The sequence below is a fragment of the Zonotrichia leucophrys genome, chromosome 2, assembly GCF_028769735.1.
Source record: "Zonotrichia leucophrys gambelii isolate GWCS_2022_RI chromosome 2, RI_Zleu_2.0, whole genome shotgun sequence".
Taxonomy (NCBI): domain Eukaryota; kingdom Metazoa; phylum Chordata; class Aves; order Passeriformes; family Passerellidae; genus Zonotrichia; species Zonotrichia leucophrys.
In genome coordinates, this window is record NC_088171.1 from 65,150,954 (window position 1) to 65,165,219 (window position 14,266).

A 14,266-nucleotide genomic window follows, 5' to 3' on the forward strand; every position below is an offset into this window, starting at 1 on the left:
TAATACTGAGTGAAATTTAATTAAAGTGGTGTTTGAATTTAAGTATTTCACCATAATATCAGCTACCCACTCAGTACAACACTGCTCTCATCACAGACATACTGATTGTAGTTTACATAGCACTTCCCGCTTCTCCACAGAGGGCTGATTGGTCCCATGATGATCATGCTTCTCCTGATTTCCAGCTGGTACATTTCATTAAGAGACAGCTAAAACTGCCTCAGTGGTTTCCTGCAAACCAACTGCTTATTGGGAAAGTTATTACTTTCCCAATAAGCAGTTGGTTTGACTACCAAGGTGATGCCAAGGAGTCAGGAACAGGATGAGAGGGTGGCTTTTGAGAGTCTTTTCCTACACAGAGGTAGTCCCACTCCAAAAGGCTTTGGGAAACATTCTCATGAGCAACTGAAAATGCCTAAAGATCTCCTGGAGACTAATGGGACCAATGCATTTACATTATTCAAGCAAAATGAAACAGGAAAAATTAAGTAAACAATGAGCCAGAAATCAGCATTTTGTAAACAATCTCCTATTTGTTATTCATCAACATAATTTTGTTCCGCAGTTATCTCCTCTAATAAATGTGTGTGCATTTTTTGTGCTATTCTTTCCTTGAGAGTATTACTTAAAATAGTGTTCTCACTATTTGGAGTGCCTTAGATACACAGCAAAAAGCTTCCTGCAGAAAACCTTCACTGCATTTTTACAGAGGGTCAGGCCTGTTGTCACTGAAGGTGATGAGATTTTACAACCAAGTTTAACAGACAAAAGGATGGCCTATATCATCTGCTGCAGGCAGGCAATGTAGTGAGCTCGAACATGTGTATAGATTTCAAGAGAAAAAAGTAGGACATAAGCATATATACATAAAGGTTTTACAGAAATAGCAGGTGTTAGATGAATAGGGAGACTCTGCTCTACCAGCTGCAAACCAACTATGATATGGATCTAGGACTCCTGAATATTAGCCCTCTTTTTATCCAGCTTCTCTGCAGCACAAGAGGCACCATTAGACTAGCAGCACAAGTACTTTGCTTAGCCCATACCTTGCCACATATGCTTGAAAAAGCTATTGCTTTACTCACCTTAACCTACAGGGAGTTTCAGACCATAGACACACACCAATTTATTCACAATATGCATACTGGTACCATGTTTGCTCTGACAGTGGCTAAGAGAGAGCTCTGCTTTTCTGGAGATACTGCTGGGTTTATTAGATAATGCAATCCTCAAAGCCCCTCTTCTGTTTCTCTCATTTATCTGTGCAGTGAACTATGATTTGGCCTACTTTCAATTAGCACAGAAGGGGAGCGTCTCAGCTCTCTTCCCCTGTGGCTTTTCTATCCTGTGTATTTGCAATGTTCACTTTTATAGCCTTTCCTTCTAGGGATGCAGGAAAGAAAACAAGACCAATATAAATCATTTTGCAGCATGGGGCAAGAAGGTTACGCCAATATACACTGTATTTCCTGGATAAAACAATGTTGCCAAGACAACAGATATCACAGGTAAGAGCCACTCTTTCTCAGGGCACATAATTCCACAGATAAATTCTGAAGACCCTCGTCAAATACAAGTTCTTTCTCTCAGTGGTCATTTTGCTGATAAGGACAATAGGAGAAAGATGTCATGACTATGCTGAAGAGCTCACAGCCAGCTCAATTCAATAAATGAACCAGTGCCAGAAGACAACTAAATTGTGAAACAGTTATGTCTTCACTAGCAACAGGGGCTCCAGGCCTCTGGAAACCAATGTTCAGGTGTCAGCACATGGGCTCACCAATGGCCTTCTACAAGAGCAGCTCAGGTAATGCCTTCTCAACAGATCAAAGAATACTACAAATAATGCCCCGACCAAAATGTGAATTGGCATTAATTTTGTTAATTCAGTTGCCCCAGTTCAAGCCTCAGCTGCCTGCATTCAGAAGGTGTAACAGTATGAATGACACAGCTGAGACTTGGCTTGATCTAAGTGCAGTCACTCAAATGAGGGCAGCTGAGTTAAGCCAGTCTCACAATCCTTGCAGTGAAATCAGAAAATGGACTAATCTGCTAGACTAACAAATGGGGGGATTTTGATTGGTTTTGTCAGCTTCTTGCGGTGCATTTTAGCCTGCAGGAATGTTGTCTGCACATTAATGCCAGAAATACCACAGCGTCACTGGCCTCTCGTTTCAGCACAATGCCTTTGCAGATTCAGATGCAAAAAACCAACATCAATATTTAGAGGTAGCCATTCCAAACTGGAAGTTTTCTGGGGCGTAAACATCACATCTAAATAAAAGATAGGGCATGGACTCGGTTGCTAGCAGGGAGAAGTACATGTGCCAGGGCTCCTGCATCGCTGCTGCCAGCATGAGAGTTCTGTTATGGAGATCAACAATGGATGCCTGGCTGACTGTGTGGTCAGTTCAGATCCATCACTAATTAAGAGCAGCTGTTGCTGATTTGATTTTTTTAATTTATAAACCAATACACATGGATTTTCTGTAATAATCTTCCCATGACAGTTCTGCATTTGTCTGCCTGCAGAGTAACCTCCTGATCTCTCCCAGGGGTCTGATCAAAACCCTGCAAATACCTTCACACCCTGGCTCTTTCCAAAGCAAACAGAAGCATGAAGACACACAAGGATTCTTCACTTAGCATAAAATCCAAAATAATTTCTATAAACAATTTCACAGAAGCTTCTTATTCTGGTGCTTATCTTCCTTACAGAGTACATTTGATGAAAGATATTGCAGATATTTTGAAATTAATACTGAGGTTGTAAAAGGATGCCGTATGTGCTGCCACTCTTCTAAACTCATTGGCCAGCCTAAAACAAGAAGAGCCAAAGCATCCTTTTCTATAGCACCCAGCCAATGCCTTGTTTTCTCCCATCCCTTCCTGCATATTTTTAGCAGCAGCAGTGGCTTCCTTGTCTTTATATGCCTTCATTGGTAATTCCACTACCTCTTTCCAATTTTGGCATACTTTGGTCAGGACAAAAGATCATAAATTTGTAGTGTTTCTAAAATTCTGAAAGGCTGGTTAGGGAAACTTGACCCAAATTGCCATTCCTAGGCTTGTGATCAGATGGCAAAAGATTCAGGAAGGAGCAACCCATACAATATTGTGTTTCAAAAGTTCTGTTTCTCATGGAATTACTGAGTCTGATTTTTTTCACAACTATAAACTACAATCCTTCAGATTGAGGACTGCGATGGTGTACTGGAAGCTACTAGCTGGTGAGAAAAAACACTACCACTCAGGTATGCAAACTGTAGCTCAAATGTCATCTAATATTTCACTCACAGTCAACTACATAATTTTGTTAAATGGATGTTTCATCTATCTGTAGCATATTTTCTTATTAGATGAGAAACTGGGAGGAATGCTACTATGACTACTTAATACAGACTTGATCCTATGCCCACAAAAACCAGAGAGAATCAAATGATCATTTTTATGGGGCTTTTGATCAGGTCCATAAAACACACAGGCCATTAGATGTACATGTACAGTTCTTAAAATGTAAGTGCCAGTACAGAAGTGTAAATGCAGTATTGATTCTTGATGATAGTGATAGAAATTCACGGCTTCAAATGGTCTTGAGGCAGAACTTAACTATAAAAGGTTGCAAGGTTTCTAAATGTATGTGCATACCCTGGAAACATTCTGCCTGCAGATATTGTTTATTACTGCAAAGATCTGAGCACCCACCAAGTCCCACAGTGTTCCTTTGGGAACAGAGCACCTCAGAAAGGTGATTGTGCAGCTGGCAGAAGCCTTCCTGGCCAGTCCATAGGAACAAAGGCTTTTGGTATTCAGGAGCTGCCTGCCAGGCGCCCTGTGCTCAGTGAGGACAGCAACAGAATTCATCAGCTTCAGCAGGAAGAAAATCAGACTCATTGCCAACCATTTTCAGCATAAATATATGCACTGCCTTCAGGTAGAAGCATATCTGGACCTTCTTTGGCCCTTCCTCAGACGACTGCTTATCTGTGCATGTTCAGCTGTCAGCCCCACACTACTTTTAACTAAGGATTAAATGAAGAGCACATGAGGACCAAGAGTTTCCTGCAAGACACAGGGAAATGAGCAATTGATGTTTTCAGATTCAAGTGGTAGCTAGTGGCAGTCAAACTCCCTGTAACTTTTCTTTTAGAACAGGCAAACAATGTTGTTGGGTAAATTTAAAAAGTGTGGTTCACCACAGCAAAAGGATGATTTTTACTGCCTGTTTTGATAAAGAGAATTGTTTCGGATTGCCAGATTACCTTGAAGAGATGTAAATAGAACTCTGAGGATATAAAGGACCAATACTGTTAATTACCAAATTAAAACCTTTTAAAGAGGAACCTGTCCTTCAAAAATGCATATACACATACTCATCTGCAAAATAAGAGACTGAGAAACTCCATTTTTCAACCTAGAAACATATACCTGCTACTCCAGTAAGAACAAAAGGAATAGTGAGTCATGTTCAGCATCATGGATCTATTCTACCACTACTTTTATCTCAAAGTGTGGAATATCCTGTAGATAATAAGCAATTCAGATGCAGTTAACAACAGATAGTATTATGTCTTCAGCCTACACAAACAAATAGTAACCAAATTAAATCTTATTTTTAACTACTGCTTTATACAGACATCATACTGTGGAACTGAAACATTCATCTGAAAGTGTATCAATAAAGCAAATTTTTAGTATTCACAAAATCTGTATGTTTCTCCAAATAGGGAGTTTAACTTCTAAAAGGAATGAGTACCTCTCCCCCATGCTCTTGGTTTCCAAGATTTTCTCCTACATTTTAGAAATCCTTTTTATTACTGTAATCCCAAAGTCCCTCTGAATTACTTGACTTTGAGAGCTGCAGGTCTGAAGAAACCCTACATACGGACAGACTGACCCCAAAAAAAAGAGACCTGGTCAAACTGCAGTCAAGTCCTGCAATACTTAGAAGTCCAATATCTACAGGTGTTGTTTGCAACAAGACTGGGATGGGTTAGCAGCAGAATTTGGAAGAGAACACAACAGCTTTCTCTCTTCATTAAACGTTCTAATCACCACCTCGGACTTCCTTTGCCCAGTCCCTCAGGCAGTCCAGTAGCCATGTGTAGCTTTCACAAACAGAGCCTCTAGGACCCATCTCTTGTGACACCTCAGGTTGTCTGATCAACTCTTTCCTGCACATTAGTTCCTGTGATTACTTACATGGTTGCTCAGGAAGAGCAACCTGAATTGGAGATTCAAGGAGGATCGCCACATTAAACACTTATGTGGACACTTTAATTCAGAACTAAATTTGCCTTAATGAATTAAAATAAAATGAATGAGTTTATGAACTGCATAAACATCCACCCAAGGGTTTATGATGTTATAACTAATCTGTTTCATATTTATGGCTTAAATAATTCAAGTTACAATGTATAAACAAGCCCTACAATAAAAAAGACTTAGACCAAGGTTTCTATGAAACTGTTCCTCATCAAGCTATCTTTGATTTCCAATTCATAATGTGTTTTCCTATTAAACCTCTGTATATAGAGCAATTCAGTTTCTCTTTCTAGCAACTATTTATTATTCCTCAACATACTAGCCCCAGCATCCCTGGAAAGAGCTCATGAAGTTAATGGTTTTGTCTGGGTGAATGCCATCCATATTTCAGATCCCTGTGGACCTGGAATTCTCATCTCTGCTGCCAATACCCTATACATCTAACTGTATGTGCCTTTAATGCAGCTCATGGACATGGAAATAAAGGGCAACCACCGTGATTAAAAAGTCCCATCAGATTAGACCCACTGGGCTGCATGCTCACATGACCAAACCAACCCATTTCCCAGTCACAACACGGGTCACATGGCACAGCAGGACTCGCTCGAGGTTCTGCCGTGCTGGCCTCGGGGATTCCTGCTTCATTTCCCCCCTGCGGGAAACACCGAGAGAGAGCAAAACAGCATTCTAGGAATAAAGATTCCTTAACAGCACTTCTCAGTGAAAGCACCATTGTGAAGACAAATTTCCTCATGGCCTCATGTCACTATGAAATGTTGTGATTTTTTCCTGTGCCTTTATAAAGGCAGTGAAAACCAAAGAACAAAAGCCAGCGGTCTGAGAAATACTAATTAATATCCATGCTTCCATATACATTCTAAACATAAAATGCAGCTTCATTTTGTTGTTAAATGAAATAATTCTAAAATAACCTGTAAGGACACAGTCTGATGAAGACCCTCCATTCATGAGTCATAGTAATGGAAGCTGAGGATGTACAACAACTTTTTACACAAGAATGAGCTTATTCCAAACACGTATTCTCTCTCCCCACAGTCAGATATTCCATTATTACTGATTTGTTGCTAAAACATTTAAAACATTTCCAATGGACATTGTTCTCTAATCCATATGCCATGAAGAAGCTTATGTTATGAACAGCATCTATTTCAATCATCACAATTTGTACTTTTTCTAATGGATTAATTGTATTATATTATTTTAACATGAATGCACTGTTGTAGAATTATGTCGCAGCATTACAGTTTGGGTGGCCTCATATAATCTTCACGCAGCAGCTGGAATTGTAATTAGCATAAAAACCAAACAGCCTCATTAAACATCTCTTTCCTGTAAGACGGGACACATTTAGAGGCCTCGTTTCACACATTCCATTACAGCTGGCACGGGGGTAGAACAATCCCTAAACACATTTTTCAGCCCAGCTAAGCACAGCCCACTTCTTAAACCCTGGAAATGTTCTGCAGCACATCTCAGGAAGACACAGTGATACTGCTCTGTAGTGGAATACATGCTCCCGGGGGAGTGATTGTTTCCTCCATTTTTGAACTAGGAGCTTCCAGTTGGCAATTCAAGTATAAAAATAGACAACTGCTTTCACTGCCTTCCTTGTACAAATCAGATCTGCAACTTCCGAATGCATTTCCATTCTTTTAATCTCCTTAAAATGACAAATCTGAAAACGCTGACAATTTAGAATATCAGCAAGAGACAAACATCAGCCATCACTTTCCCTTGCTATTAAGTTTCTTCTGCCACCCTAGCTTTGGGCTGTTTATCTAATTGTGAGGCTTAAAATGACCACTGGCTTTAAAAATCTCTGTGAATCTTTGGTTCCACAGCAGTAAGCAGATACACAAGATAGTTTTGCTCCCTCTATGGAATGGCAAAAGATGAAATTTTTAAAAAGCTGTCTATAGTTTTGCATGAATTCTGGTACATTTTTCTGCCAATTTCTTAAAAGACATTACGAAAATGTCAGTGCATACAAAAAGAAGTTAAATGCAATCCTAGAATTTTTTTTTCACTTTCAAAATTCAGAATACATCAAGTGTGTAGTTTTGGATCAATGTAAAAAATAGAACTGTGTATGGATTTTAATTTTTATTCAGTCCTTGAATGCAAGCAGTGTAATACTTTAACAGACCTAAGATACAAATGGTTTTCTGTCTACCAGGAAACCATTTTATATTTGAAATTCAGGTTTTTAACTATACTAAATAATATCTAGTTCCAATTTCAAACAGAAAAGTAAATTTGCATAAAAACTCTTCTAAGATTAATCTAGAAAACACTGAAATATAATGATCTTTTTTTTTTTATTTTTCTTAATGCAAAAATATTTATTTCATTCAATGTGCATTCAGGAACTGCCCAAGTTCTTGCAAAATGCTGCTTTTCTTCAGACAATGACAGCTTGTGCTTACCTCAAATAATCACATAGCAGCCCTTTCTAACTCTGAAAAGCAGTTGTACTGCTGGTTTTTAATAAAACCAGAGCTCCTTTTTTTGCAAGTTTGGACTTATTTTATAAAAGTGCCATTTTTGTCTCTTCTCCCAAAAACTTGGAAATGATCAGTGATTTTTAGCAATGCCTTAATGCTCTATGAGCTGCACCAGCACAGCAAAAATACTTGGCTTGGACCAGCATCTCTATCACCTGCTCGCTGTTTCACTTCAAAAGGGCCCCTAAGGGTTTTACACAAAAATATTAACAGGCTTTGTCATGGAGGAGAACAGGAAGGGTTCTGAGGTATTTCAGGCTTCAGGGTGGCTTTAGACCCAGCTAGCCTGGAGGGGACACTGTGCTCTCTCTCTGAGCACTGATTCAGAATTCTGAATTATATTTCCAAGTCATCAGAATATGAGCATCAGGAAAGATAAAAACATAATTACTTCTGTTCTCCATATCTAAACCTAGAGACAGTCTGGCTTGAAAGTATAAGAGGATTTTTAAATGAAATATTTATACTTTTCACATGGGATCACAGCAGATATTAAATAAAATTCAGAAGAACAGAATGGGACCATAAAGTGCTATAAAACAGTTATCCTTGTTAGACAACAATCCAAACAAAACCACTCTTTTCAACGAAAACAGAACCTCTGCAGATAGATGTCAATAACCTGGCACTTGGGAAAACCACACTGAGTCTCTCACCCCACAGTGCACCACCCTAGAAGTACAGGCAGGGCTGGGGCAGGCATGGCTGCAGCCTGTGCTTCTCCTTCCTTTCCCCAGGCAAAGGTCTTACCTAAATTGCATGACCAGTTTAATACCCTAAGGGTTTTATATGAAAAAACACAAGAGGCAATTACTGGCAAAGCAGAAGGTTTAAGAGAAGCACTGGCAACATATAATTGAATGTCTCCCATCTGGAATATTCTGGAAAGAAAAGTTTAAAATATTTACCTGTTGTAGTTAGAAATAATCAGCAGTAGGAATCAAATGATCTGGGCATGGTTTATGAATAACAGTTTCTTTAATTGAACAGCTTTATCACTTTTTTTTTTTTTCTTGTTATTTATCAGAAACACTGAAAAATCCTTGCCCATAAGTGTTGCCAATTTAAGCAATCTCCCCTGCTGACTGGGAGACTTAACTTACATAAACACACTGACTTATTATTTTTTTAATAGAGTATCTTTAAAAAAAAATCTGGTTGGAAAAACCAAAGCACCAAGGATTAACAAGTAAAAAAAAAAAAAGATTCAGGCACAAAATTATTATCTGTTTTAAAGCAGATTTTGGGAGTGAGGCAGCTAAAGTTTGAATGAGTCAGCTTTGTTGAGGCTCACTTAATATCTTTAAATGGCTTGAGTGAGAGTGAAAGCAAATGGAAGAGCATGTTACCCCCTCCCCAAAAAGTAAACTGAAAAAATCCACATGCTCCCTTTTGTGGCATTGTCTACACAATTTGGCTTAAATCTTTAGATGGAGAGTGCAGACCTCCTCTATTCCTACTTAACAGAGTAACTGCTAGCAAGAGAAGATTGTCATCCTCTGTACAGATAACTATTAAAAGAGTCTTAAGGCCCTTAGGCAACAGATCAATCCAGAGACCTGCCCTGAATGTCCTTTTTCCCCATACCAGCTGATGATACTTGGCTCACAATGGTTTGCATTTTGGCTCTTTTGATATTCTGGTCTGCTTCAGCCCTGGTCTTCATCCTTTCCAACTCCCTAGTCCTACACCTTGACACAGGCTCTTGAACACCAATCTCTACAATGTAACCTAAGCCAATGAAGCCTTAAATGAAACAGGATCAGGGTTTTTGGGATGGGAACTGTGGCACCAGAGGACTGGTATGTGATTACTGCCCCGTGGAGGAGGATTGCAAGTATTTCTAGGAAGGGAAACTGGGAGACAAATAAAAGGAGTTTTCAATGTACCTAGGAGGAAAGGCTGAATTAAAAATATTTCCTTTCCTGCTTTTCTCTTGTCATTCCAACTAGTATCCTTCAAGTACAAGTTACGTGCTTCCTTCTCCATTTTGCCTGAGCACTGCGATTCAGGAAGCAAGGATGGCGGAAGACAGATGCACCAATTCTTTAAAATGAAGGTCACCAGAAATGGGAAATGACAAAACAAGACATTTTTCTCTACTCAAAATTCTCCAAGCAGCTGAAACACTTTTTTTCTGAAAGGTTGCAAACAGTTGGCTTTTGACGAAAGTAGTGATAAAAAACCTTCAATAATATTTCAAGTAACTGCAGAATCTATTTCCCCTCAAGCTTCTTTCTTTCAGAAGCAGTTCCTTCTCCAAAACATCTCCAGGAAATGACATTTCAGCATGTGTACAGCACTGCAATAAAACAGCAACACACCAGGAATATTTTTCAAGTTCACAGCAAGGCGAGCAGATGATCAAGGTATTAAAAAAAATTACAAAGGTCTAGCAGAGAAGACAGTCAGCTTGGTCTCTTGCTATCTGCTTCGCTGATTCTCAGAGAGCCCCATTTGCCTTTTAAAATCTTGACCAGTCTTCTAGAGCCATCCCAGCTGCATCCAGCCAAGGAAATGTGCTTGAGTATAGAAAATGATGTTTCTTCCTGGCTTGTTCTGCCATGAGACTGCTCCTTGTCAGCTGTAAGAAACCATGCTCTTAACAGAAAGAATCTTGCCATTTAGAAGTTTGTCTGTTCTTCACAGCTTTATAATACCTCACATTTTTGTTGAGGGGGCCTTGGCCCTGCATGGAAATAAAGGTTTCCACACTTCATGTAAAAATCTTTGCTAACTTTAAAAACATACAGCATATCTCTGAATGAACAGCATGAACATCAGCATGAACAACAATGTGGCAGAATTTAGTTTCTTTGTTTAAGTCCCTGTATATGGAATTTCAGTGTCCAGAGAGTTTATGCTGTACTGCGGGGGTCTCATCACCCATCAAGGAACTTAAAATAGATGTTCTGTGATAAAATGATTTGCAGACCTGACACTGAAAACCACATCATGATGGTGGGAACTTCACTTCTGTCCAGGAGGAGAACTTCTGTGATGTGGCATTCACATTCTCTGACAAAATTCCTTCACCCAGGGTTTTTCTCCTGGGAAGCTGAGAAGCCTCAGAGAAAAGGAAAACAATTCTTATCTCATTTGCTTCTCCTGTGTTTTGCTCATGTAGAATGTGTTTGGAGATTGTTTACCCAAAGGTGATTGCCTGATTAGATTCTGGTGTGGCTTGCTTTGACTCATTGGCCAACCAAGGCCAAGCTGTGTTGGAACTCTGTAAAGAGTTGAGTTTTCATGATTATCTTTTTAGCATTCATTAGGTATCTTTTCTGAATTCTTCAGTTTAGCATGGTATAGTAATCTTTAATATAATATAGTACTATAAAGTAATAAATTAGCCTTCTGAGAACATGGAGTCAGATGCATCATTCCTATCTTCATTGGGGCTTCCCTATGAATACAATACTGTGAGAATTAACTTGTTTCTGTTCCTGCTGTGGTACACTGGTGTCCCTCATAGAGTGTTATCTCCCTGTTTTCTGAGATTATGCCTAGACAAAGCCTATCTTTCATTCACAGTGCACATTCCTTACATACCTCCTTAACACACCACCTTCCAGCAGAAGAGGTCACTCAGATCAAACCCGGTGGCTCATCTGGTGCTTCCCATCTGCACACAGATCACCCTACCCGTGATCTTCTCTACCTGCTCTGGCTGTTTTACGAAATACCTAATGATGATCTCACAGAGACCAGCTGCGAGGCAAAGGCATGAGATGCCTGCATCAAACCCATGACTCTGACCTCTGTTTCCAAGTCAGCACCAAGGCAATGTCAGACTTTGGACCCTTCTGCAATGTCACTACACAAATACCAAAACCAACGTACTCTATAAATATATAATTCTACAAAACATGAACATCCTTTTGACCCTCTGCTTGTCAGTGACAATACAATAACAAAGACAGAGGATGGGGGACTTATGCTCAAATACCACAATTTGAGTATTGATGTGCTGAGAGGCATCATGTATAGTAAGCCTAACACTGAGGTCCTCCATCAATCAAATTGTATACTGTCTCACCTCATGCAGTTACTAGGTGTCAGAAAATAACTTTTCCTATCACCTAAAAGGTTTTTTTGCTCCTTGACTGTTGAATTGAATTTAAAAACATTCATCTCTGAATAACTAAGCAGAGCTTTCAGTCTGATAAAGATATGGATACAAAATGGTAGCACTTGGAAATACCAAGAAAAAGGCAACCTTTCAACCTTACATATCAGCTCTCTCTTTCCTTCTGTCCTCTCCCAGAGAAGAATCTCCCATTAAGTTCAGAGGAAATTTCATCAGATTAGGCCATGTGTTTTGACCCTTACCACTTTTTTTTTGACATTAAAAATAATTGAATCCATTGTTGCAGCAAATAAGGACGTAATAAAATATTGTATTAGTATAGTATCTATTTTTTGATAATTACTGATGTTCTATGCAGGTGGGAAAGCTTGGGTGCGTGCCTGTAGGACACTAATGGGAATGCTTTTTTTCCAAGTGTCACATTTATCAGTGCACTAGAAGAAAATAAGCCTGTATTATGAAGCTTCATGCTGGCTCTCATTATGCCATCTCACAAGCTTGTCCTTTGATTCATTATAAAGATTAAATATATTTTCTCAGTGAGATCAGAGGTACTAGACAAGAGGTCATGCAAATGCTGGCAGAAAAATGCTAGTTTTCCATGTGTCAAATCTTTTGTATTACACATCCAAGGTTCAACCAATGCTTCTAATTGCTGCAGGGGTCTTGTAGGGTGCTGGTGGATTTCTGTTCCCCAGGGATGGGGATGATGGAAACTGTGAGGTCCCAGCTCTCGCACAGTCCAGAAGCAAATCTCTATCCCTGTCTTCCACAGGGTGCTCAGCAAATTTGACATCCTCATCAATTTTGCTGCAGTTAGTAGCAGGGAAGCTGACCGGAATACCAATTTTGCAGAGCAGCTGCAGGATACTGTTAACTTACTAGAAATGAAAATTTTTCTATAAAAAAAAGGAGAAAGGTTCTGGATTCAACTGAGATCAAACCCAGTACTGTGACTGACAAATGTTCTGGAGACCCAGCTCTTAAATTGTTTTTTCAGACACTGAACTCACTCTTACTAGCGGAGAAGATACGCTGGCATGTCTGGTAAAACTTCCTATTCCTCTGAGAAGAGAAAATACATGTGTTCAGTCTGGTTCTAATCACTGTGTACTTTCCAAATATTTTGGTAATGGGGCAAATCTTAGCAATACTTCTTGTAATGCCCAGAGTGGACTACGGAGCCATATTCCATCCAGCTTCAAACCAGTCAGCCTAAACACAGCAGCATGCAGCTCAGCCTCATCAGCTGGAGCTGCAGAAACCATAAAACTCAACAGTAGGCAAGCTTTGGCAACCCATGGTACCTCCTGAACAGCCATGGTTATTCTCCTAGTTGTAACCAACCAAGGCAGTATGCTCAAACTAGATTCAAAGCAGTGGCCACCACAGTGTCCACATATCCCTAAGAGCTACATGGTTTTCATGGAAATTCTACTACACTACATTATGGTTATGACTGATGCAGAATAAGAAACACAAGTTCTTTTTTTTGCAGAAAGATGTCATTTTTGGTGACAATAGCTTCTAGCTGTCAAGTCAAAAAATATGATCATCACTCAGAGTGATATAGCCATCCATTCCAGTTCATTAGTTTTTGGCTGATAAATCAGAAAGCAGCCTAAACAGCACACAGTAAAGAACTTATTCAGGTACAAACCCTGAAAATACTTATTCTGCATTTAAACTCATTCAAAAATTCACACTTAGCTAAATGAGATGTCTCACCCCATTGTGGGCCACTTTCAGGAGTACAGGATTTGGGGTGCCACAGGTACATCCAAGTAGTGCCTGAAACCTTCCACTGTGCAATACACAGGATAGAAAAGCAACTTATTGTAGCTCAAGCCTCTTCTGACACTTGAAGGAGCAAGATACTCACTGCTTTCTTTCTAGTTGTAGAGAAAACAATAAGAAATCTGGAGAAACTCCATGTTTTCTCACAGATAATCCAGGCTAAAGACTTGCAGAACCAAACGTAGCAATTATTGGCCATCATGAAAGAACAAAGAAAATAAACCTTCTAAATACATTGCAGAACTTTCATCACATGGATCAATGCCTGCATCTGGGATTCTTGCTCTGACCAATTTACATTACAAACCCACATTTTTTCAGTTTCCCTTTTTTTTTTGTTAATAAAAATGGGTCTTGGACTAGAAGTGCAAGAAAGCAATGGCAAAAGGAGGGGTGTGGCAGGAACTGAGATTTGGTTTTCTCAAAAAAACAGGGACACATCATTCCTGCCCAATGGAATGAATAATTTCTGGTTATGCAAGTTACTCAACACAATGTCAACTTTATCCTGTCACTCCTTTTCTCCTCACTCCTTTATTAGCACTCACAGGAGCTTAAATGTAGCTAAATCGACCTCTAGCATTATCTT

At 39.4% G+C, this 14,266-nt stretch overlaps 1 protein-coding gene across 16 annotated transcripts in view; it reads right to left on the reverse strand.

Moving 5' to 3' along the window:
- The window catches only part of PHACTR1 (phosphatase and actin regulator 1), a 304,933-nt gene that overhangs the window by 105,724 nt on the left and 184,943 nt on the right, over positions 1-14,266 (reverse strand). The window lies entirely within an intron of this gene.